The sequence below is a fragment of the Nannospalax galili genome, unplaced genomic scaffold, assembly GCF_000622305.1.
Source record: "Nannospalax galili isolate Female #2095 unplaced genomic scaffold, S.galili_v1.0 scaffold629, whole genome shotgun sequence".
NCBI classification, from domain to species: domain Eukaryota; kingdom Metazoa; phylum Chordata; class Mammalia; order Rodentia; family Spalacidae; genus Nannospalax; species Nannospalax galili.
In genome coordinates, this window is record NW_008360323.1 from 3,373,705 (window position 1) to 3,401,674 (window position 27,970).

Genomic DNA, 27,970 nt, shown 5'->3' on the forward strand with positions numbered 1-27,970 from the left:
TAAAAACAAAGCCCTGGATTGCAATCAATCTTAGCCTAAGTGCAAAGTCACCCGACCAATCCAAGGAGTCCTGTGCCTATCATGAGCTGGGGGGAAGGAGGAGTTGACGTGTCGTACACCTTCTACTCAAGAGAAAAGATAAACTACTTCTTTAAACCTCCATAGAACTAACCCCCACTTCAGTCCTGTCACACCTCCCAAATTTCTCAAAATCAAATTACATGGTTTTCTAAAAATACATCCTCCATCAAACATTGTAATTTACAGTAGCTATTTTTCACCGAGAAATGTCTGATTTTTGTTTTTTAGTTGTCTGTTCAGATTGTAAATGTTCTAAAAATGTTCTCCTGGAGTTATTTTTAAAACCTCATGGTAGCTTAGGTAATAAATATTGTTACTCTGTTACTAGAAACATTGGAAACAACATATTTGACAGATTACTAGGGATAAGGATGCCATTTGCAATTTTAATTAATTTTATTTTAGATAAATATGCCTCTGAAAATCTTAATTCTAATGAGTAAATGGGACTTTTTGTGTCCCTGAGTTCATTATAGAGTAGACTATTTAGAAAAAAAGGATAGGATAAAGTTTCCCTTGAAAAAATTAAACTTAGGGACAGTCTTAATAAATCCTCTGTAAAGTAATACAGCATTATCAGTGGCGTATTCTCTACAGAATTAGTTTTTCCAAAACAAATAATAAAGCTGGGCAGTCCTACTTTTTACAACTCTGGAGACTATCTAAACAAAATGAACAGATTTATAGGGCTATTTTTAGTGTGTGTCACTTGCATTACAGTTTACATTTGCTTTCGAACCTTATTTGACATTCTTGGTAGAAAAATACAGGCAGAACGCTCATTAAGATCCTTAATAAAGACAGTCTCCATAGGGCAGTTACCCAAAAGCCCAAAGTTGAGGCACGTGGAAGAATGTTCTTTTGGACTTTGCCCTGCTCTGTTTCCTTTTCATTTGTCTGAACAGCAAAGCCCTGAACCAAAATGCAGATTCAGAGAGTCTGTTTCTATGCACCCCCCCAACCCTCCTCCATGGATTGGTGATGTGTCTTAATACTGAAGTAAAAGCACATTTTTTTTTTTTTTTTTTAATGGTGGGAATTTTCACACAGCAACAGGTAAGTACTATGCCTAAGTAATATTTTCCCACAAATTGTAGATTCACATTAAAGTGAAAATTAAGAAGTACAGTACAATGCTGTGATTTTCTGCAAACCACTGTTGCATGAATAAAAAATTCACGGGAGAGCTTATGTAATGTTACAAAATATGTCATCACACTGATTTATGGAAAAACCACGTTATATTTCTTAAATACAGTCATGAGGATTCAATGTTTGCATTTTGTCTAAACCAAGTTTATTTAGCAGTTCCACATGAGGAGTGAGGCCGGAGTTTCCGTGATGGAGGGGACCCCACTTCACTTACATATACAAATAAGGAACGAAGAATCCATTGCCTTTCGTTTATTTTGAAAAGCTTACAGCACGAGGAAAATATTGAAAAAAGATAGGTCCAGATGCAGATTTAACCACACTCTCATGTCTTTTTCTTCCATGGGAAGGGAATGCTTTGATAAGGTTAGACTGTCCCGGGAACTAAACTGACATCCTGCTCAGTGTGTTGTGTGCTTTCATACTAAGCATGTTCATGTAAAACACCCCAGTAAGGAAATGCCTTAGTTGCAGACATCATTTAGCCTTGTAAATAGTGCTCAAATTCAAAGGTAAGAAAACAGACCAGAATTTTACACCAACTAGCCCTGATAAGATTATGTTTTCAAAGCAAAAACATGCCTACATAGTATGCTGGTGTGGAAATGTCCGATTAAACTCTTAAAAAAACATGCTTTTCCACCAGCAGCCTCTTTATTTGGCGTACCTCCGGGATCTTATTAAAAGTTAGTGTACTACATTTAAACCTGAAAAGAGATTCTTGTAAAATTATGGCTTCATAGATTGCTCTCTGAAAACTCAAGATGATAAGGGAAAATGATACATTTAGACTAATAGTCATTGTAACTGCTGAAAAAATGTAAATGAAGGCATTTTGGGAAGTTTCAGTTTGCTATAGTCAAGTGGTCTAAGAAAGTAGTTTTATAGCTTGATGAGTGTTTTTAACGAGTTAAAGATGTTACTACACTACCTTAAAGCCATGTTGTAAACAATGCCTCTGATTAGAAGATTGTCAAAGTGGTTTTGTTTAATTTTTTTTTTTATTTGAAGCTTTCAAGCATTCTATTTCTTTGGCTTTGCGATGTGAAGGAATTGCATTTCTCTAGTAAATTCATCAATTACTAATTAGCTTGGTGGTGAGTGCCTAATTTGGGGTTCTGTTTAATACAGGGCCAGTTTTAATTTCTTCTAGCACTGACTTCTTTGCCCTATTTAATATATGAATATTTTGAAAACTCAACGGTACTGATTCCTACCAAAATAATAAAAATAATTTATCGTTGTAATCTCAATTTATGGTTTAGTTAGGCAGAGTGAAAATAGGACCTGAAGGGATCCCCTCTGCCCTTTAAATTCCAGCTTGTTTTACAGTGGGTTTGTGTGCCGACGGAAGTTCGTGTAGCTAACACTTAATATGTTGATGTAGAAAAATGAGTTGCTTTTCACTTCAAAATAATATTTAAGTAGCAAAAACATCCTCTTCACATAGATTATTTTGTTTCTTGTAACTTCATGTAAGTGGAAGAAAAGAAAGAAAATGAAAAAAAAAGATGAATCTAGTCATGAGGCAAATATATTTCAAACAAGGACAGAGGAGGCAGTTTTTAAAATTAAAACGCTATGACAAGCAGCTGTAAGACAGTTTGCTTTCTTATTTTGGGAGCAGGAGAGAATTAGGGGTATTGTAATTGAAAATTCATGCCCACTGTAAACTGTTCTTTTAGTATTTTTGTTTTGTTTTTATAAATATATATAAAATCAAACACACATAGTGTGTTATAATTTTGGTGATCTTTCCAATTTTGGTGGATTAAGTTCAAATTTTAAAACATTGCTTTATGTATTATATATTTTATTCCACAAAGCATTCTCCAAATGGTAGTTATTTAAATGAATAATAGAACAAAGCATGGAAATATGACTTTTCTTTTTACTGCATTACTGAAACGGAATATGATCATTAGCTAGGGCTGGGGTTTAGGCACAACACTTTGAAAAATAGTGTAAATGAATAATGTCAAATTAATCAAGAATGGGACCGTTACATTACACACACACACACACACACACACACACACACACACACACACACATATATATATCATTAGAGTTTTTCAGCTATAAATAATTGTTATGAAGAAAGAGGTTTCTTTTAAAAAAATTAGTATGCACTACCACTTTAGGGTATTAAAAAGATTGAGCACTCAACCCGGATTTGTGAAAATCATGATTAAGAAACTGTGCTTATAATAAAGTCACGTTACTAAACCTGAATTTAGAAATCGATGATGTTTCAAGAAGTGATTCTGTGACTTACTTAAACTATGTCCATTCTGTGACCTGGCAAGGTGTCTCTGAAGCATCTTCCCTCTGTAAACCCGCCTCGCTTCCCAAGCAAAGAAGTTGGCTTTGTCCTAATTCCTTCTCAAGTCTTTGTTACTCCAGTCAGAGATAAAGAATATGTTTTTAGTCATTGGTTTTTTTTTTTTTAATTTTAACCCTCTTGCGGTTAATAAGAATTTATCCTGTAGCTGTCCTGCAAGTTGAAATGCATATAAAACTCAGTTTTGATTTCCAAAAAAACCATTTATGGTGGAAGCACAAGGAATTTCAATCACCTTATCATCTGGTTCATACATCTAGGTATATTTTTAATTAAACACTAGTCCATAAATAAGCAAATAATAGAAGTTAGTGGTGAGCAGTTGATCTCAGCTTGACAGTGGCTCATTTATCTTTGTCCTAACTAGACAATGGGAAATGACACTCTGCTCTTGTTTTCTATGCATTAAGATTTCCTTCTTAAACAAATGCAATTGAGGTGGTTTGTTTTCTGACAGCCCAGCACACACTGCCAGTGGCCAGAGTTTTGTCTCATCTTCATCCAGAGGAGGATTAATCTTAGTGATGGTGCAAACGAAATGTATGTCTGGGGTCAAAGTGCATACTGCCTTTTGGGATCTGCATTACATTAATGTCATTTTTGGGTTCCTGACGTTAATCAAAACCAACACCATAAAGCGTCACTTAGCTAATTTGTGTATTATTGTCAATGTTACCATTAATTATGCGTTTGTGAGGAAAAAGAGGATTAATGAGATGTCACAGGTAATTTACAATGATCAGGCTCCCCAGGACATTAAGAAAACACTAGCTGGGTAAGATTACCATGCAATCATAATAGTGTACAGAAGCAAAAGTCTTTGTTGAGGCACTGAACTAATACTGTCCATCATTATCAAAACCCTCCTTTAATCAGGCAATTCCTAACATTTACATATCTTGCTCATATTAAGTGTTTTGGCCTAAACCACCCAGAATTCATGTATTAATGGCTAGACTTTTGTCCAGGTATCTCCCACTCTAAATGCAGAGGAAAAGCCATCCTTTCCCTTCAAAGGTGGGAGTCATAGAGAGTTAATACTCTCCTGTGCTCCCTGAACTTGGGGGTTTGCATTTATATACCTATCATTTTAGATGGTCTGAATGGTTGTATTTAGGACAGATTCATAAAAACTCTCTGATATGATGACATTTTCCCCAGTTTAGTCCTCTTTCAGAGCCATGTAAATAAATGACTTTTTTGTTCACTCTTCCCTTGTCTGGGAATGACAGCATGTTAACATAATGTAAGGATTATGTTAGCATGGTACATGTGGGGCAGAAGTACTGAAACGTAGCCCTGAGATGTGGTCCGAAAGGCCAGGTAGGAACATAAACACTGGGCCTTACTGGGTCAGGTGTGAGCTGGGGATCCACTGAGAGAAATAACAAGCTCCCGGGGTGAGATCTGAGAGTGGCTGGCCCAGCCTGTGACTGGAGAATCAAGCTCACTAGTCACCTGGGAGCAGAGGCTCTGCAGGCAAGTCAGAGGAGCTAGAGCTAGGAAGCAGGAGGTGCTTCCAAGGAATTAGGAGACAGGAAGAAGGGAATGTTGAGAAAGGAACACACTAAATCTGTGATGTTTATTTAACAGATATCTGCGGATTTTTCATCATGCCCTGGGCACCATCACAGTGATGGTGTTCCACAGGGGAGCAAAACCAGACATGACCCCATAGAGTTCAGAGCTCAGGGTCTCAGTACCTAAATCAGTTTTCCTTTGGAAATGATTACTGTTCTGTTGGGTGGAACAGAGAGAAGGAGGGTCAGAATAGGTCACAGAAGCTAGTGCAGGAGGCCGTTTGGACATAGTATTTGTTAATTTGATTTGAATTTTCATCAACTCATTTTGTCTAAGCCTTAATTTTTATTTATTTGAGAACTTACTGATAAAATACAGATTTATGTATTTGTTTTCCCACACGCCTATGTAATCTAGATTTAAATTTCAGCTCTGGGGAAACTTGAGCTAGTTATTTCACATCTCCATGTTGGTGTCTTCACCTGTGAAATGGAAATAATAAAACTTACCCAAGTAATGAGAATTTAAGGCGATAATGAATGTAAATCACTTAACACAGGGCTCAGCACACAGTGAGGGTTTAATAGGCTGATGGTTTTCAACCTTAAATTTTTATCAGAAACACCTGTGGAACCTCAACAGTAACAGTCTCTGCCTCATGCTCCAAGTCTATCAAATCTGACTGCTTGCCTGTTATCTCAGTCTAAGCTAAAATCGTTGCTGCAAAGATGAAATGTTTATTGTTTATTATTAGCAACTGCTATTAACATAAATATTGCAGTGAAATAGCTAAAAGTTTTTATCTGATGTGTCATAGTCTGGGGACTACATATATTGGATCATGAATTTTATCAGGCCTTTATACATGTTATTATGATGCCTGGAGACCTGGACTTGAATTGTGGTGTTAAAATCTATGAACTAAAGCTACATAGCCATCACTGTGTGTGTGTGTGTGTGTGTGTGTGTGTGTGTGTGTGTGTGTGTATACATAGCTCTGTTTCTCTGGGGTGAGTACCGAAGTCTGGGATGGCTGGCCTTATATGAAAGCTGTATTTAAGAAACATTGTCCACGTAGCAGAATAAGGTCAAACCACAAGTGAGCTGAACTCCACCATCTATTAACAAATGAAAATAAAACATTTATTATATTGTCTACTCTCAGTTTTTTATATTTATGGTATATCCCAAAGAGATTTCCCTGTTGGGATAAAATTTCACAAGCAGAGAGAGGGACGGAGGGGGAAGTTTAAATAAAAAATGTTTTATTATTGATTTGGCATTGTTGGGCTGACCATACAGATTGTGGAAATAATATAGTTTATTTCTTTTTTTTTATTGGCTCTACAAAGTAATAGCTTAGCATAGCTATTAGTTTATCTTGTAACTAACCTTTGAACCACTTTCTGAGTCAGTTGCTTTCCAGAAAGCAGTATACTCAATAAAATAAACACTGGAAGATTTTTAATAGCATACAGTGTACTGAAGGATAAGACACTAAAGGGATCTGTGTTCCCTCTGGCCTTCGGCATTTTATGAGTTTGAAATTTCTTCCTTTATTATCATGATCCCCAGCCCTGACTAAAATTAGAGATCTATCTATGCATGGCTTTGTTCATATTCTAAATTAGATGGCAAGTTTCTTTACTTGATCATCGTAGCAGAATAATGTGAAGCAGCTTTATCAAAACATTTCAGAGCAAAGAACGCTATCAAGGACTTAAATATTATACATAAAAGCTTGTAGTTTCTGTTATTTTTTTTAAATATGTGAGTGAGAATATGGGGAACTGAGTATATGATCTGTTGAAATGATTTAAGATATCAGAAATGTGTTTATGCTCATAAAGGTTTTGTAACAATGTTATAGTGATCACAGGCCAAGATTTCTAAGATAGTTAACTATGAAACAGAATATTGCCTTCAGGTGACCACAAAAATTTCTCTTCAGTATAATTATGAACATGGTTCTCAAGTTTAGGAAGCTTCTATTTTCATGTCAAAGGAAATAAATAATTATCATAGCATTTACACATTTACAACTGCTGACCCAAACATTTGGGTAATCTTCTAGATCACACTGTCTCTCTGTTGTCCATAAAATACCATCAAACTTATCATGTACTTATGGAGTATGTATAGTTGACGTTTCCAAAAGAAGAATCCTCTCTATACTGCCAGTCCTCCAAGAGATCTTTGGTTACATGGTTTGAATAGTGATGCATTCGTATCTTCCTTTTTAAAATTCATGATACACATTGACTTATTAATTGCTCCTATTAAAAAAAGTATTTTTGAATGTCATTAATTCTAAATAAAGCATTAACATCCCTCAAACAAATAGATAGTGTTTGGCTCCATCCAGTGTTCTAATAGCAGCTGCATGGGAGATGGAAGTTTTAGAAGTTTACCCAATCAAACTCAGGGCTACAGCTCCCACATTGGTCCTTATTTCCAAGTCTATAAGACTAAATGAGGGCCAAAATAAGAGCATCAGTGATGTGAAAACCTGCAAGTATTAAGAGTACAGTTCCTCTTTGATGTAGTCATTGCAGGCTTAGGAGTGGGTGGGGAAAGCTTCAGGTCTTAGCTGATAAGGTTTCACTGCACAGTGATTGAAGGAAACTCAGCAAGTAGTGCATAGTGTGTACAGCACTGCCTGTCTTTTATAGAGTGAGCAGGCTGGGGCTGGAGAAGCTACTGGGGAAGTCAGATGACTTTGAGAGGTTTTCTGACACATTTTGATGGCACTGCTGTATTAGTTACTTTTCTCATTGTTGTGACAAAACACCCAACAAAAGCAATTTAAAGAAAACTGTATTTGGGATCATGTGTTGAGGGTAATGTCCATCATGGTGGAGAAGTCATAACACAGGAGCCACAGTCAGGGAGCACAGAGAAATGAATTCTGGGGTTCAATCACCTTCCTCACTTTTTCCATGCTTATTTAGTCTGGAACACCATGGGATGGTGTTGCCCATATTCAAGGTAAGTAGGACTTTTCCCCCTAGGTAAACCTATGAAAACACTCTCATAGACATGCCTGGCAGTGTGTCTCCTAGGTGACTCCAAATCCTGTGAAGTTGACAGTGCTACCAAAATTAGGAATTTAAAATTGAGACTGTTTCTGCTGCCATTTCCAAACAACAGATAACAAGAGTGGTATTAGTCAACTGGTCCACAGACTCACACTGAGGAGATGGTAAGGGTTTTGGGAATCATTTTCAAAATATGCCAACAAGAAAAAGTTATCTTAGATAAAAAAAAAACTAGCAATGAAAATATTCTAAATCATTATCCATGACCTTCTATATAGTGAAGCGAGTGAATGTGCTCAGTGCGTATGTCCTGGGCTTTTGGAAATATCAACCACTTTGATCTGTGGTAAAACTTCACTGAGGCTGGTAGATGAAGAATGACTTTTACACAATAAATTTTTTGTTTTTCTTTTTTAATCTCCACTATGAAAGATGATCTGAGCCTGAAGACATGGCTAGTGCCCCAATTTATCTTTGAAGCTTCAGAATCTGACATGCCCAGCACATAATAGGCAAGAACTCAATAAATGCTTATTGGATGAATAAATATTCAACTTGTAAGGTGATCTGAAGAAATACTATTACAAGCAGGAAGGGCAACATAAATGTATTAGGAATATCCAGAGACTATGTTTTAAATCATATAACAAAATTGTGATGACTGAATACACAGGGAATCAGGTGGGGCAGCATGACAGCAGTGTGCATTTGTAAAAATAAAAAGAATAAACTTATTTTTCTTTAAAAAAACAAATTTGATTTTGAGAGACAGAAACAATATAAGATCCTATAGACAGTGACTAACAAAAGTTTTAGGTTAAGTATGTCAAAATGAATAAAAGTGTTCTAAGATAAGTATAACCAGTTAACACCATGTAACACAAAAAAATGAACAAAAGGAAGACAGTGTGTTAGCCAAGAAGTCAACTAGGTAGCCAATCCTAACTACTCCACAATATGACCACAACCATTTTTGCCTTTTGGTCTTTTCCATGCACAAACACAATGGTGATCCTTAAAAGCAAAACACATTCATTAAACAAGCCTGTCCATGTGCTTCATCCTCCAAGATGGCCTCTATGTCAGGTATGAAAAGATTCTGCACTGTGTACATTCTTTATTTGAATACATAGGCTGTGAATGCAGGAATATTTTCAGGCACCTACATCTAAAACATAACAAGAATACACTTAAGACCCTCAGTCATTCTCTCCATCCTCAAGGAGGTGAAAAATGGCCCTTTCCTAGTCCTAAGTAATTCTCCTTTGCCCTTGCCTACTAGGTCCCTTTCCTCTGCTATATGCTGGCCATTCTTAATATCCATTTGCTTTGGTGTTAGCTCTCCCCAGGGGCTCCTATGATAATCAACAACTCCCTTATATGGCAGTTTGATTTTACGTGACTGTGAGTTGAAATTCAAATTTCAACCCCACAGGAACTTTTTGCCATGAAAGCCTCTAGTGTGTCTCCCTAGTAAGACTTCCTCATTTTCCTGTATCTTTTCTTTCACAAGCAAAGAGAAGCATGTTGAAACAGTCTTTCCATACCTTGTTTTCTGTTTTCAGTTTTATTGCTCTTCCCCCTCCTCTTTCTCTCTTCCTTTTTTCCTTCCCAGTCATCATTCTTCTTCTTCCTCCTCCTTCTCTTCCTCCTCCCCCCTCCCATCTCCCCCTCCTCCTCCTCCTCCTCCTCTTCATATACTTATCATTATTCAAACCACTGGGATTCTTAGGTTCTTTAAATATGTCAAAATGAATAAATTTGTTCTAAGATTAATATAACAAATTAATACCTCATAGCACAAAAGATGAATAAAAGGAAGAAACCTTAGTCGCTGTGACGGCTAATCTTGATTGTCAACCTGACACATTTCAGAAGAGGACACCTCAGTTGAGGAATTTCCTCTATTGGATTGGCCTGTGGGGAAGTGAAGGGGGGGAGGATTTTCTTGACTGCTAATTGCTATAGGAGAGCTCAGCCCACTCTGAGTGGTACCATCCCGAGGCAGGTGGGCCTGAGTTGTATAAGAAAGGTAGCTGATGGTGAGCCTGGAAGCAAGCCATTAAGTAGGGCTCATTTATGGTCTCTGCTTCAGGTCCTACTTCCAGGTTCCTACCCTGAGCTCCTGCCCTGGTTTCCCTGGAGGATGAACTGTAACCTAGATGAGGTAAATTCTTTCGTCCCCTAAGTAGCTTTTGGTTATTACATTTATCATGTCAATGGAAAGCAAACTGGACAGAAATCAAGAAACAGGTGGAGGTTTGAATATGGTTCTTTTTATTGTTCTGTTTTCTTTTTCTTCTTCATCCAGACCTCCTCTCACAAATGGCCAATTACATTATCTTTCAGATAATAGTTTAAAAATTATTTGTTCAGAGCACTATTTTCTTACCTCCTAGACATAGTTAGATCTCTCTCAAATACTTGTTACAGTCTGTAGACAAAATGTCCATTTAATTATTAATCTAGATATAGATAAAACTGAAATTCTGTTCTGTCCACATAAAAATTTTGTGCAATTCTATGTTGTTAGACCTGAGAAATGAGGCTCTCTAGAGCAGAAAGATCAGTGTATTCGGTAGCCTGGAACATAGCTCCTTAGGAGTCCACCTCTTTAAGCCTCATTCCCTTATGTAATACACCCTTACTGATTTTGTGTAGGGTTGGATCTCATGACTCACTTCTAATGACAAGAATAAAGCAAAAGGGATGAGTTCTCACCTCCAAAATCGCTACAAATAGACTGTGATTTTTTAATCTTGGTAACTCTGTTTTCTTCTCTGACACTTGCCTTGAAGGCAGCAGCATTGTGGCTTTGTGAACAGCCCAGTGTTCACAAATGTTCACAAATGATTGGATAGGCCAACCCGATAATGAACCAATGCTTCTCCCCTGGCCAGGGAAGACACAAGACCTGCTGCCATCCGGGAGTGGTCTTGGAAGCAGGTTTTGCCCAGGCTAGCTTTGAGATATAGTTTTCAGTGATGTACTGATTGCAATTTCATAAGAAAATTTGAGATAAGAGACCTGGGTAAACAAAGGCTGGCATAGAACCAGTAGCATGGTATTGTTGAAAGCTATTAAGTTTTACTTTGAGCTAAGTTGCTATGCAACCACCAAGAAGTAACACAAATATTTGATAACAAGAAGTATTTTGCTGCTAGGATGAAATAGTGACTGATAAAATTTTGAGCACTGTGTTAGAAAAAGCCTAAATTTTCTTAAACATCTGGAAAAATTTCACCTGCATCTCCCATAAATTAGGTCTAACAAGAATACACCAACAATAAGGTCTTCAGTTATATTCGATGGTATTCTAACCAAAAATGCTGAGATTAAGGCATATAAAATATTATGCATGTTCAGGCCAGTGAATATCTGTAATTTAACATGGTGGTATCCTTTTTATGTGTATAATTTCCAACCTCTCAGGCACATAATGTACACCACATATAGCAGATGTGTACAGAGACTTGATGCAGGACAAGATGCTCTTCTATAGCTTTTTATGAGGTTCCAAAATCTCCCATTAACTTTTTATAGGTATCTGGCTTGAATCTATGCCTGCGAATAAATGATCATACTTTCTTTTTCCCTCTAATAGAAACAAGGCACAGTCATCCCACTTCAAGCTCTGGTTCCATTTACTTAGTAATTCATACATATATTAATTAATATATATTCTTAAGTTATACAATACTTTCTCAAGAATTTGATTTTATGATCTTAGTATAAATATATATTAATTTATTATTTTTTATTTTATGTGTATGAGTGTATTGCCTGCATGTAAGTGCACCCATGTCATGCAATCCCCCCAGAGTCAGAAGAAGGCATTGAATTACCCTGGAACTGGAGTTATGGATGGTTTTTAGCCACCATGTAATTGCTGGGAATTAAACCTGGGTGTTCTGCAAGAGCAGCTGGTGCTATTAACAGCTGAGCCATCTCTCCAACCTATACTTTGCAAAGCCTTGAGGTAAATCCATTTATTGTTTTTGCTTGCATTGATGATGAAAAAAATCATTATCACCCTGAAGAAATTCTTCCTCATGCCTAAGAGAGAAAGAAATACTTACAGTTTTAAAGGTCTAAAGAAACTTGAGTCAGGATAGCCACGAGTATAAAATTGTGTTATTTAATAGACGGTATTCCTTTGAAGGTGAATATAATGAAATATTTTTACATATTGTTAGGCAGTGTATTTGTATCTACATACTTGTTCCTTTAATTTTACAGTACTCCGTTTCATTTCATCGCACTGCATGAAAAGAAGATAAAGGGCAATTGGACTATGCATGAAAATACTGTTTTATTTAAATTTGTAGGTATTTAGATAAGGCCTGAGGAATAGAATCTTTAAAAAGCCTTGAATTAAGGCTTGGTGGAGTGGGGGGGAGCATGGGGTGATGTTCTTGGTCCCACTGCTATGGATTATTGACCAGGATTTGAGTGTTCAGTGGTATGGAGGTCTGCTTCCTAGAATCAGTCACTTGAGTTGCAATCAATGACCAGGACATATATTCCTACTTAAAAATTTTCTTTACACGAACTGGAGAAATGGTTCTGTGCTTGAGAACGCTTGCTGCTCTTGCACAGGACTAGATTTGCTTCCCCAAACCCATGACTGGTGGCTCACAACCACTTGTAACTCCAGCTCTAGAGAATCCAATGCCTTCTTCTGGTCTCTGTGCAAACCCACACTCGTGTACACATATCCACATATACATAGTTCATAATAAAATAAATCTTAAAAAAAGAGTTTCTTTACAAATAAGATTCAACCATCTGGACAACCATTTATGTAAGTAAGGTAAAGTGCTGTTAGGTGGTGTGCTGTAAGAAGTCTCTGATCTTCCTCCATGTCATACTATATCACAGAGTTCTAAATTCCAAATGTTCACGTTATGCTAAGGGGTTTCAAGAAGCTCTACATTTCAACTTGGTTAAACTTTCATCCAAAGAGGTTTAACTGGTAGGTAATTCCTTAGCAGGGATTAATTAGTCTATTTGAATAATTATTATTAATTATTATGTAGTAGAAGAAAATCCTCCAGCAATATGATACAGACCAGGTCAGGTTTGATGACAGTTTAGACTCAACAAACTATACTTGGAGCTACTCAAGGTGGTGACCCCTTTATCACTACTTCTCACAGAAGAAAGTCCTAAAGGGTTAGAATAAGGAAATAATAAAGAAACCAAGCCAGTGCCAAAATGAAGACATGATCAAGTAAGACTGACATTTGTTAGCTTTTTAATCTTTGTTAAATATAAACGACTCATAGATAAATTCTACTTAATTCATTTCTGTGTAGGGAGAGTTTTTATTGTATTAATATCTTAGTTATAATGACACATTCATTTTTAAATTGATTGTGATGATAGCTTTCAAGCATATATTCTATGAGTTTATTGTTAGAAGCCTTGAAAGTTATTGATGGATATCAAGTACATAAAATTAGATACTTATACTTGGTCATAATAGTCCATCCATGGCTTCTAAATTCATCCATCCATCCATCCATCCATCCATCCATCCATCCATCCATCGATCGATCATTAATGCAATGAGATAGTCAGTCATAGATCTGCTATTAAACACTAAAGACCAGGTCTTCTGAATAACTTCTGTTTAGCTATTAGCTAGCTAGCTAGCTGTATCCGAGAAATCTTTCCTTGTTTAACACAAGCATCGCCCCAATCCTTCTGTTCATTGCTCTATTGCTTCCATTCTTTTAAAAAATATTTTCATTAGCATGTATTAATTATAGATAATAATGGGTCTCAATATGACATTTTCATATACGCATTTTGATCATATTTACCCCCACCTTGTTACCCTCTGTTGTCTTCCACTTCCATGAAGAATCCCATTCCTATTGCTAACTGGTTCCCCTTCTACCATCATGTCTATTTTGTTGTAACCCAATGACTTTCATTAGGGTTGTTTGCAGGGCTGTGGGTTGGAGTTTGATTACAGGAGCATGGCACCTTACCAGGGGCTACACCATTGAAGACAATTTCTCTTCTTCCATCAACTATTATTATCTATGTATAAACTTCAGGTAGGAGTGAGGCCCATTAGCTCCTTCCCTTTCCATGACGGAGTGTTGAAGGGTTCAATCTTGTTCAGATCTCACGCAGGTAATCACACCTGTGGGTCATGCTTAGAAGTCAGCGTTCTGCATAACTCCCTGACTTCCTCCTTACAGTTTCTCTGTTCCTCTATGATAGTCCATGAAGCTTAAAGGTGGTATTAACAGATGTCCTGTTTATGGCTGGGCATTCAGTAGTCACTTACCCTCTGTACTTTGATCACTTAGAATCTCTACACTCACCATTGACCAGTGCAAAAAGAAACTTCTCTGTCCAAAGCTGACGTTCCTTTGCTTCTTATGTCACTTTATCTGATCTAATTGTATTTCTAAAATGTATAGATCTCTAGTTCATTTTGGTGGTTTTTAACTTTTAAAAAAGATTCAGACTAAATTCATGTCTAGTCAAGGTTTATCTGAGAACATTTGGTTTTTGCCCAAGCTTTACCTACATAGCACATTGTAATTAAAAGTACCAGACTGGTGGAAATAACCTTCTTGGACATTTAACAGCCATACTTTGAGGCCTATACCAATCTGGTCAGAGGAACTTAAAGGACAGGTTTTGTTCCTTGCCCTCCAAGGTCAACTAAGTTCCAGGGAACTATGAAGCATCTCTCAAAATGCCCTGTAACTGTGGTGAGTCACCTGTCCTCCTGTTCGTGGAGGCCAACCAAATGGACTTGAACCAGTATCCAGTCTACGAAAGAAAGGGTCAACTCAGAGGAAACATTTTTTTCATGCTTCCAAGTGAAGCCAGCCACAGTCATGCAGGACTTTTTCTTATCTTCACATAGATGGAACTGGTAAAAGAAAGGAGCCAGGGGCTCCTCCCAAGCCCATGTGACCCCTGAGGAACAGATCCTACAATAACCTGAAAAGTAAAAATAAATTGGTTTATTTGGGCCAACTGTATGGTCTTAAACACCCAAAAGGAAAGTATAACCAAAGATGAAAGTGAGCAGTATACTTCTTTGAGTTCAAGGGATTACACTTCCCAGACATTATGCTTAAGGCCCTATAAAATGTTACTTAAACAATTATTTCTCATTGATGATTTTGTTTCTAAGCAGAAAGTGCTGCTAAGATGTAAGACTTCAAGTCTTGGTCTGCAATACTGTAGTACCCACTTGTAGCTAAGGGAGAGAACCCTCTATTGTTCTAAAATGATGGCTAAATTTGTTTTCTCTCCCTATCTAGAAGCCTTTGAGAGGGAACTGACACTGATTGTAGCCACTCCAACAGCTATCAAAGTGCTTGAAAACAAATCCTGAGTCCATCGCTCTCGAGTCCAGCCTTGGCAGAGAAAAGAAAAATGAGGAGGAACCCATAGAGAGATGCTTTTGGAAGTTTTCATCAAGAAATCCCAATGGACTCTGATATGAACATTTGAAATTTTCCCTACTCTGACATTTTTCTGGTTCCCTGTCTAGAACTTGTAATGCTAACTATTCTTGCCTTTACTTCTCTTCCACATCTCCTATTCACCAGTCAAGGACTTTCTTTTCTCTGCAATTTGGGAGTCTTTTAGATAGACCCATTGAAGGGTCTTGTCTCACCCGGTGTCCCTGTTCGGCATGGAAGAAGCCAGAGTGGTCTGTGTCTCGATTCCCTATCGATAACTTGGGTAACCTCTTCAGAGGACAGTGTGATAAGAATAGGAGGTAAGAACTGGCTAAGCAATTAGGGTTAAAAAAGAAAAGGCTCCAAAGAAATGCAGCCACTCTCTTTGCTAAAAGTCAAAATGTCCTTGGCCTCTTAGCAACATACTATGTTCTAAAGGCCAAAAATGTCAAAAGTATTTGAAGCTCTTATCCCTAAAAGACTTTAGGGTTACCTCTTCAGAGGGGAGAATGTTACAGTAGCAAAAAGCCCCATAAAGAAAAAAGTCCCATTAAAGCCAGGTGTGGTGGCACATGCCTTTAATCCCAGCACTCGGGAGGCAGAGACAGGCGGATCTCTGTGAGTTCAAGGCCAGCCTGGTCTACATAGTGAGTTCCAGGACAGCTGGGGCTACAGGGAGACCATGTCTCAAAAAGACAAAAGAAAAAAAAAAAGAAAGAAAGAAAGAAAGAAAGAGAGAAAGAACATGAAGTCAGAAAAAGTGATGGGGAGATATGGGAGGTGCTGGAGAGTGGGGAGTGGGTGTGGATTTGATCAAAACACCTTATATGTATGTATGAAATTCTCAATAAAAATTTAAAAATAATTAAATAATTTTAAAAGATTCAGACTTTTTGTACACATTTATGGTTTAAATTTTTATTATTTTTACTTTATGTGTATGCATGTATTGTCTGCATGTAGGTAAGTGCACCCATGTCGTGCAATGCCCGTGGAGGTCAGAAGAAACTGTCGGATCCCTTGGAACTGGAGTTATGGACAGTTGTTAGCTGTACTTTGATCACTTAGGAATCTCTACACTCACCATTGACTAGTGCATAAAGAAACTTCTCTGTTCAAAGCTGACACTGCTTTGCTTCTTACATCACTTTATCTGTGGGTGCTGGGATTCGAACCTAGGTCTTCTGCAAGAACAACCAGTGTTCTTAACTGCTGAGCCATCTCTCCAGCCCCCATTTATGGCTTACTTTTAATCTAAACTTACTAAGGTCACCTATACTGTTTGTATTGTGCATATTTATAGAGGTCATTCATTCACTTTGATGATTTTATAATTGTACAGCTGATTGAATAATATTCTTTCTCCTTCCTTCCTGCCTCTTTCTTTCCTAACTGTGCTTTTCATTTTTTTCTCCTTGTCCTGAATATTAGTCTATTCAGGACTTGTATTTGAAGTTCTGTATGACATATTTCTACCTGCAAGATATCTCTTATTATATTTTGTAAAACAGAATTTCAGCCTATACTCCTTTGCTACCTACAGGCAACCCATCAGAGAACACTGGAACAAAATGTTAGCATTCTAACAACACAGGTTTAAAGTAATTGCCTTATGCAGTAGATGGATCTGTGCGTTCATAAGAAATCACTTGATTACTTAATTTCAGTGGTCCTCAGACTTCAGTGCTCATGGCATTAGCTGGCGGGCTTGTCAAAGAACCAGTTTCTGCAGTCTCTCTCCATAATCTCCAGTTCATTTTGTGTAGGGGGAGCTTGATGATTTACATTCTAATCGGTTTCCAGGTACTGCTGATGCTGCCATACTTTGCCTAACAGATGAAATGTCAATATATTTCACATAGGCTCACAGTTCTCTATACCAAACACTAGCTTAGGTGCATGAAGATTACTACTTATTAAAAATTATGTGGTAAATCTTTTTGCAATCACACATAATTATCCTTTGATTTCTATTTCTTGAGAATTTAGTATCTTGTACACAATCCTTTCTTATATGATAGTATATATGTACAAGAGACATTGAACTATATGAAGGCTGTACCAGGAAAGGATTATCTAAGATGACATTCACATGCAATTTTAATAGGAACAACTGTGTATTTGCACAGTATGTCCTCCGCAGCTGCATGCCAGGCTCTCCTTTTCCAGCTCATAAATGCTACCGATTTGCATATGATGGGCTGCTACATTATCCTCATAAACCTATTTTCTTAGAAGAAACACAGCTTCTGTCAAAACAAGTCTTTAAAAATATTTACCAAGTTGTAATAACATTCCTCAAATATGCTGTATATGTAATTTTAAAAAATTATACCTCCCTGAGGGGGCAACATAAGTTTTAATTTTTTACTCATTAAGCTCTGTACTTTTGCTTCTATTGAGAAGCAAATGATGTGGTCAGTGTAGCTCATGAAAACATTGTTGGTTTTTTTTCTAATCTGAAGATACGACATCCTTCTCTCTCATCTATCTATCTATCTATCTATCTATCTATCTATCTATCTATCTCCATCCATCCATCTATCCATCCATCTATCATCTATATCATATCTATCTATCTATCTATCATCTATCTATCATCTCTCTGTCATCTATCATCTATCTATCTATCAATCATCTATCTATCATCTATATCTATCATCTATCTATCTATCATCTATCTCTATTATCTATCATCTGTCTATCTATCTATCAATTACCTATCTATCATCTATCTATCTATATCATCTATCTATCTATCTATCTATCATCTATCTATCTATCATCTATCTATCTATCTATCTATCTATCTATCAATCATCTATCTATATTCCTTTTTGGTTATTCATATTCAGATAGATAAAAATATCATCTTTACAGAAAAAACTATTCCTAGTAGACAATGCTATATTTATATCCAGCCCTGTGAATGAGATCTATAAAGCAAGGAGAAATGTAACCATCAAATCATATTGCTTTCAGCGAATAATAGCCATGTTAGTCCCTTGGTTCTGACCCTGGTGTTCAATCTCTTTATTAATTTGTGGTATTTAAAGAAGAACTTGGACAGTATAGTAAAAGTTTTAGCTGGAATAGGAAGTGGGTTCCTTCTGTAGCAGGACTGAGATTTCTGGGGAACTTGGGCAAGCTGGGAGTTGGAGGTTCTGAGACTACTAAAGACACGCATTGTGAGTCTACTAGCAGCAATGGCACATGGACTGTATTTGCAGAGGCCATCTGCAGATGGAGTACTCACCTCAGTGCAAAAGAATTCGAGACGAGGATAAACAGCAGCAGGAAGTGCAGTAGTAATTAAGTGTAGGTCACTGGAAAAACCACAAGTAAAATTTCTGATGATTTACTTCACACAGATAGCCACTATTTCAGTAACCCGAAAACTTGTCATTCTTTCTCATTAGCTAGAAGAGTATTTCAGCTGTCGCTTCATACCTTCCCCATTGGTTTCTTGTCTCAACTGCCTATTCTCTTTCCTGTCAATTTTCTTCTTTCTTTTCCTCTCTTGAATCTGTCTTTGAACTTTTTCTTTTTTTTTCTCCCTCTTCTTATGCTAAGCCTTGCCTTGGCATTCAAACAGGATATAGTAAATAACATGCTGGGTTCTGTCTCAGACTCCCTTAAAACAATAGTGAAGAAGAGGAACTCTAAAAGACAAGAGGGTATGGGATAGAGCTGAGTGGTAACATGCTTGGTTTGCATTCATGAGGCCCTGGGTTCGAGTTCTAGCACTGCAGGAAACAAGCAAAACAAAAGAGACAGGGGACTGTTACTATGATTTACCTCTAAGTGGGTGACAGATCCACAGGCTTGAGCTCCTAGCTTAATTTAGTCTTTGACAAAGCAGTCTTGCCATTCATTACCCGTACAAAAATCATCTGATTATACTTTGTTATCTTCTATACCAGCCCATGCTTCTGACAGCTCTCAGCATTCTGGACATATTGATCACCTGTAAAAATTCTTAGTTTCAGCCAATCGATTGATCAATCAATCAATCAATCAATCAATCAATCAATATCAATTCATCCACTGATTCATGGAAGTATTTACACAATGATAACTGTATCACTCCTTACTACCTGCAAGGGAAGGAAAAAAATCTGGATACCTTTGACATGAAAATAAATCTGGATACCTTTCAGTCCCTCCTGGCTCTTTCCCAGGGTCATGGCTCTCCTTTCTTTGTTGCCCTCATTCTATAAAGAACTGATTTACATAAACTTTCCTTGGTGAGGTTTTTTTTTTTGACTCTTTGCTCATTCTAGAAGAGTTAGGTACTCCTTGCTCTCAAATAACTTTCTTCATTTAAAGTCCATATTTTCTCTCAGTACAGTTATTTTATCTTGATTTATTTTTCAAAAATATTTTTCATCATAAAGTTAAGATATTCTTCTTGTGACATTTTCAGAAAAATGCAGATAAGTTAAATGAAAGACAAATTTATCTGTAGTTTTGTTACTCAAGTACAGTTGTTGTTAATACGTAGGTATGCTTTCTTCCAGTTTTTCTATGTACAACTTTATGACTTATAGTATAAAATAAAAAGTCATTCTTATACAGATTTGGTAATTAGCATACTTTATGATTTCTCTTGTGATTTTTAAATTTTAACCTTTTTGAAAGTTTATAGAAAGCTGAAGTTTGGTATATATCCAAATTGATTATAATCTCCAAAGAGCTAAACAACAATATCTAACAGGTTAAATTTTTCTTTGTTTTCTAGACACACTTGTGTGTTCTTTGAGTGGGTTTTACTTTGACTCCTCACATACCACCACTGGACATGTGCTTTCATGTCGATTTTATTTATTAAGAACTTGCAACTCTGGGATGTTGCATCATCTTCCAGAGAGCAAACAAGCTGCAGTGACTGGATTGTCTCAAATTCTGTGCTAATTTCAGTATTTGTCATCTATCCAAGTATTCGCAGCACCTGTACTTGAATGGTGAAACTTTGAATGACTTTTACAGTGTTGACATCTGATACTTCCCTGTGCTCAGCCATTTTAGCTTTCAGTTCTGTACCTATCGCAAGAATCCTTGTGTGTCCCCAGAGCTTCCATGGTGAGTTCCCTGTCCCACATTTCCCTGTGTTCCATCACCTCAGCTCTTAGGTCTGCTTGGATTGTTTGGGTCCTTGTGTGCTCCAGACCTGTGAGCTCTCCCAGTCTGACCTATTAGCTAACCTGCTCACCTAACCACCATCCAGCCCTCCTTGCTGATCCAGAACCCTATAGAGTCAATCCTGGAATTTCAGCTCAAAACTTGCACCTATCCCTAGCTGAACTGAGACCACTTCTTAGACCCCATTTGAACAGCAACTTAAAGTGGCCCCCAAAATTAACAGCAAACACTATTTATCTGGGCTATAACAAAACAAGTTGGGAAATGGCAAACAAAGATGGAAAGAATCATTTAACAAGATCACCTACTCATACCAAGAAACACCACCACCAACACAAGTTCAAATGCCCAAATCTCACTGAAAAAACACAAAAACCATGAATAACCAAGATCACATGCAGGCTCCAGAAATTAGCACTCCTGTCATATTTCCTGAGAATGGCAACTTAACAGATGCACAGACAATAATTTCAAAATAGTAATTATAGATCTGTTCAAAGAATTCAGTTCTTTCCCACTGATCAGTGTATCTGTTTCTCAGCCAGCACCATGTTCCTTTTAGTGCTAGAGCTCTGTAGTATAATTTGAAGTCAGGGGTGGTAATGCTGCCAGTAGTTCATTACTTAAAATTATTTTGGATAGTGTGTTTTTCTGTTTCCAAATGACATTTGAAACTATTTTTTAATTTCTGTGAAGAATTATTGTGTTGAGATTATGAATATCACATTGAATTTGTAGATTTCTTTTGATAGGATGACTATTTTCACCATATAATCTTATTCATCCAGCTGCATGAGAGGTCTTTCCATCTTTGGGTATCTCCATCAATTTCTTTCTTCAATGTCTTGAGGCTTTTATTATACAAGCCCTTCACTTCCTCAGTTAGATTTATTCCAAGATATTTTATGTATTTTGAGATTACTGTGAGTAGGATAATTTGAATTCAATTTGTATTGTATGCAAACATTAATTTGGGAAAAATGTTAATATTATTTGACATCATCTCACCAGTAACATACCTTTTCTTTTTATGTATTTCAGTGTATTTTTCATAGTTTTCTTTGTTTAGGTTCAACATATGTTTCCAATAAGGTGATTAATTGCTATGGTCTAAATGGGTCTGTCTTTCAAAATTCCTATGCTGACATTTTCACCCTCAAGGTCATAGTATTTGGAGGCAGGGTCGTTGGGGAGGTGATTAGGTCACAAAGGTGGGTCCCTCATTAAAGGAATTAGTACCTTCATAAAACCAGCCCAGAGAGCTGCTTTGCCCTTTCACGGTGTGAGGATACATCACAAAGTTCTCATCTCTGCACCGGGAAGCAAGCCTCCACCAGACACCCACAGTGTCCCCATCTTATCTTGGAGTTCTCAGACTTCAGAACTGTTGTCCTCATGTTCCTGTTTATGGAATTTTGTTATAGCAGCCATCATGGACTAAGGCATTGCATTTTTTCAAACTACAAAGGATATATTTTCTTATTATGCTTTCTAACTGTATCCTGCTTACTTTGCGAAGACAGCAACTTTTAAAATACTTTTGAGTGTGTGATAAAATTTTAGGAATGAAAAATTATAATGGCTGAAGTATTCCCTCATATATTGAAAGAGAGAGAGGAAGGAAAGAGAGAATGCAAGAACAAAGAAAACCCTCAAATCTTAACAACAGATGAACAGTTTCCAAAAAAAAAAAAATGCTAAGACTGATTCAAACATTGCACACTTTATGCATTGTATACATCCATCAGAACATCCCCATTAATATATAATTTTAATGTTTTATATAAGTAAAAAATTTAAATTTTTATGAAAACATGCAGGTCTTCAATATATTATTTTTCCAGAATGTTCATAGATATAAAAGTTTCCAAAATAATGGACTAGGCTAGTGATGTAGCTCAGTTGGAGATTGCTTGCCTAACACACACAAAGCTCTGGGTTTGATCCTCAGTATCATATAAAAATCCAGATGTGGTGGGTGGCACATGCCTATAATCCCAGCACCCAGGTGGTAAATGCAGGAGGATTAGAAGATCAAGCTCATCATTTTTCATGACATAGTTCCAGCCCAGCATAGGCTACATGAAATACTCTCTTAAAAAAAAGAAAAAAGAGGGCTGGAGAGGTGGCTCAGTGGTTAAGAACGCTGGTTGTTCTTGCAGAAGACCCGGGTTTGAATCCCAGCACCCATACGGCAGCCAACAACTGTCTGTAACTCCAGTTTCAGGGGATCCTACAGCCGCTCCTGTCCTCCGCGGGCATTGCACGGTATGGGTGCACTGACCTACATGCAGGCAATACACGAACACACATAAGATAAAAACAATAAATAAAATACTAGTAAATAATAGTCATATATACAGAGATTAGAAATGCATGTGAAAAGGTCTCCATGTCAATTGCCTTAAAATGAATTTTTCTGTATGAAACTGTATTTTAACAACGAAGTGGAGATCTTTTTTAAACGTTAAAAACTCATTTAATTTTATGTCTTATAGAGTTTATAATAAGTAAAAGATTGTACAAGCATAATAATTCATCTGTAAACCTAAAAATCAATCCCTTTCTGTACACACATTCATGTAAGAAACATAAGCCAGGCATGGTCATGCCTGTAATCCCAGCACTCAGTTCAAGGCCTTTGCCTACATAGTGAGTTTTAAGGCTACCAATAAATAAAATACTAGTAAATGAATGAATGAATGAATGAATAAATAAATGAACTGAGAGCCAGGAATGGTGGTGTACCCCTTTCATCACAGCACTCAGGAGGCAGAGGCAGGTGGATCTCTGAGATTGAGGCCAGTCTGGTCTACATAGCGAGTTCCAGGACAGCTGGGGTTACAGTGAGACCCTGTCCCAAAAAACAAATGAAAAAAAAAAAAAAAAAGGGACAACTAAATGAAAAGTCTTACATTTGTCATCTTGAGAATTTTTATATTGATTGTTTTGTGTATAATACTAATTATAAATTAAAAACAATTTTAGCTTACTGTTACTAATGGTAATATATCTTAACATTGAAGTACATCTCTTTGCAACCAGCCAAAGATTCAAGACCAATGTTAAATGACAACACCAGGTGTAATTTTGCCATGTTCTTGCCATATTTAATAGATATGCATCTAAATTTAGTTTCTCCTTTATTTGTGATTATCTATCAATCGATCTAAGATACATTTCTATCACTGTGATAAAGTACTGGAAGCAAGGGAAGATTTATTTTGACTTTTAGTTTACTTTATTTACAAATATTTATTTTACGTGTATGAGTGATTTGTCTGCATGTATGTAAGTGCACCACATATGTGCAATGCCTGTTAAAGCCAGAAGAAAGGGCAGCAGATTCCCTGGAACTAGAGTTATGGACAGTTATTAGCTGCCATGTGGGTGCTGGGAACCGAACCCAGTTCTCTGTAAGAGCAGCAAGGGATCTTAGCTTCTGAGCCACCACTCTAGCCCCTTGGCTCATAGTTTAAAAGGATCCAATCTATCATGGTGGGGAAGGTATGATTTCTGTACCTAGGATTTCGTGTGTTCTAGGCAACTGCTTTACCACTGAGCTACATCCTCAGCTTTTGTTTCCTGATAATTACATGGAAGTTTAGAATTGATATTTCCTCTCACTGACAAATGAAGATCTGTTTTTGTTTGTTTGTTTCCATAAAGAAAGGCTGTTGACCAATCTTGATGATGCTCAGATCCTGTGCTAATGTTTATTAGATTGTGACTCTAAAAGTTAATCATGGGGTTCTCAAGGGAAACTCAACCTACATGTATTGAACATGTTACTAAGGGTTCAGAGAGAGGCATTTGAAAACTCACACACACAAAAAAAAAAGATTGGCAGATTGATATTGTATTTCAATCACAGTAATAATGAGTGTGTTGATGGCATCCATAAATATTTTTAAATCTCTTGAGATATCTCATAGTATCTTTTTGACTTATTTTGTTTGCTTCATCAAGGACTGGAGAACTGTTAGCACTAGAGAACTGAAAGGACATATGGAAAATGAGAAATAACTTGAAAGTTGAAGCTAGCATTATATGGTGCCCCTGGAAACCTACAAAATCTGGGAAAAGTAGCTCAGATGACTATCTGACTCTCTAGTTCTGCCCACTTGATAGCATTTAAAAGCAATGGGCAGTGGCAAAGAACTTCATGCTTCCATCTCTCTGCAGTTTCATACCCATTGATCAACCTCCCCCATACTTCCTTCCAGTTACTCACCATAGTCTCTGATAACCATCACTGTTCTCTCAACTGCTATGTATAGGAGGGTGATCATGGATGATATTAATGAAATGTGTATTTAAAAAAGCCAAATTTTGGAATGTTTTTACTATAAATAAAAATTCAGTGAAAATTACTTAAGAAAACATTGCTGTGAACAGAAAAAAAGGAATAGTAACTCTCTAGGAGATAGTCTATAATCTGATTTTAACATTTACTTAAGATTTTCATATAATAAGATATCACATGATAACTCACTAATATATACAATTTTGTTTGTATGTATCAGACAAAAATGAATTTAAAAAAAGGAACAAAAGTAATGATAACCATGTAAATGCCAAAACATGATATAATTGGTAAATGTTAATTTCTCAACTTTCCTTTTTCCTTTTACACAGCTTCTTTACAGTGCAGCACTGCTGCTTTATTCTGCACAGATCGCAAAAACATCACAATAGTTGAGGAAAAGGACAACTACTTAAGGAATTTGTTTTTGTTTTTCCAATTTTGAGTTTCTGCTGCCCTCAAAACAGAGCCTGAAAAAAGTGCCTCTAATGGTTTTCTGCTACTTTCTCATTTTAATAACTGACATGAAAATGAGATAATAGTTGTAGTGGTGAATGAGAAATGTCCCCCATTGGCTAAAGTGCTAGAACTCTTGGTCAGCTGTAGTGCTGTTTGGGGAGGGATTATGGAATCTTGAGGAGACACAGTCTTGCTGGAGGAAGCATGCCACTGGGGGTGGGCTTTGAGGTTTATAGCCTGGTCCGACTTTTAGCATGCACACTCTGTTTCCTGAATGTGCTTGAAGATGTGAGTGCTCAGGTTTCTACTCTGCCATTTCCTGCCATGTCTCCCCCGCTATTATGGACTCTCTCTGTAGAACTATAAGTCAAGTGAACTCTTGTCTTTAAGTTTCCTTGATCATAGTATTTTATCACAGCATCAGAAAAATAACTAATACAATAGTGTTAATATTGATTACCCAAGCTGTTACTTTTTTCCTCTTTAATGTACTTTTCATGACATACTTTGTCAGCAAACAATTTATTTCAAGACTACAAGTATAGATAATAAATTAAAGAAAAATTAAAATGAAGACAATTTGAAATTAGAAATTGTTATTAGAAAAATATTGTTGTTCAAACGTTAGAGATACAAGGAAGAGCCCTATAAGAGCTTCGTCAAGCTTTTACTTCATCAGAAAGAAAATAAGGTAATTCTTTTTTTTTTTTATAAATGAAGTTATTTTTGTTTATATGTATGTGTGTATATCTGTGTGAGTATATGCCAGCCATGTGTGTGGGTCCCTGTGAGGCCAGAAGAAAGCATCAGATTCCTTGGAGCTGGAGTTACAAGGGGTTATTAGCTGCCTGACATGGGTGCTGGGAACCAAACTGGGGATCTCTGGAAGAGCAGTAAGCTCTCTCAACCACTGAGCCATTTCTCCAGTGTAAGTAATTAAAAAAATATTTTTGGTTGTGTACTGAAGGGGAATAAATGTTTTAGTGATAATCTAATATTTAAAATCTATTTTGCCTATGTGCAGAGAACAAAAGGCTGCAATAAGACACTTATCCCTGAATAGGACATCTGTACCAAACTTCTGCCTCTCAGGGCTCAGTGATCATTGAAAAAGAGGGGGAAGAATGATTCTAAGAACCTGAGATGGTTGATGACCACAAAGAAAAATGTTTCCAGACATTTTTGTCATATGAACTCACAGCAATGGTGACAGAATGCACAAGTCCCCTGAAAGCTCAAACCAGACAAAATCCCAGCATAGACCTGGGAAAATGGGTAAGAAACTCCAGCCCAACCTAAGGAACTTTTGGTAATTGGACAGGGAGAGATTGTCTCTTTCAAGGATGGAACTCTGGGTAGGTTAACCAGGCTCCAGTGGATAGACCCACAAAGATAGACATTTGAGAACACAAATTAGATTCTATAGGTCTTAATATATATACTATTATATACAATATGTTTTATAATATATACAATTTATTATATGTAAACATATTAATATATGATATATTATATATAATAAAGCACATTAAATTGGGCAGGAGGCAATAAGGGGAGATGTGAAAGGGGGAGGGTGCCTAAATACTATCAAATTATATTATATAAAAATCTTGCCGGGCATGGTGGCACATGCCTGTAGTTCCAGTACTTGGGAGGCAGAAGCAGGCGGATCTCTGTGAGTTCAAGGCCAGCCTGGTCTACATAGTGAGTTCCAGGACAGCCGGGGCCACAGGGAGACCCTGCTTCAAAAAGACAAAAAAAAAAAAAAAAGTACTTTTCTAAGTCTTCTGTCCAATTAAAAATTGTTAAAAAATCTATTTTACCTGAGTTTTTTGTTATGTGAAGAATTATATTTACTGAGCATAAATTTTACTTATTGAAACACTGAAGTTATTAAACAATGAAACTAAATAATGCTTCCATAACATACTTTTCAAAACTGACAGATGTAAGCTGATGCTTTTAGCAAATACATGCTCAAATAAGACTTGCTTGTCAAGCTACAAATAAAGCTTCGTGAACACAGGAAAATGAACTCTTGATCATACTGTAAATATTTGGTGCTTCAGTTACCTGTCCAACCAATCCATCCATTCACCCACCCATCCATCAATCCATCCTCTCACCCATTCATGTGTCAGTTGCCCATGTTTTAGATTTAAAAACAACTTACTTAATATTTTATATGCTTTTATTTTTAATATAACAGCTCTAATATTTTAGTCAAAGTGATTATTGTTATTATTTTCTATTTAGAAATGTGTAGACTATATGGCAGAATCCCTTATCAGTGGTCTCCAAATATTATACAAATAACTATTTAGAGAATAGAAATGATACAGATCAATTGTTTATTCTTATCATTGACTAAATAGTATATTGAGATGGTCTGATTCTAAAATTTCCTCTATAGTTTTTGTTTAATCTTATATAAGATGAATCTACCTTGTGATAATATATTATGGAATGAATTTTAACATCTTGT

At 36.6% G+C, this 27,970-nt stretch overlaps 1 long non-coding RNA gene across 1 annotated transcript in view; it reads left to right on the top strand.

Annotated features, from left to right (window-relative positions):
- The window catches only part of LOC115068815, a 30,125-nt gene extending 14,631 nt beyond the window's left edge, over positions 1 to 15,494 (top strand). Inside the window, exon 7 of the long non-coding RNA XR_003848155.1 lies at positions 15,435 to 15,494. This is a non-coding gene — a long non-coding RNA (uncharacterized LOC115068815). The remainder of the gene's footprint in view (positions 1 to 15,434) is intronic.
- The last annotated feature ends 12,476 nt before the right edge of the window (positions 15,495 to 27,970 follow it).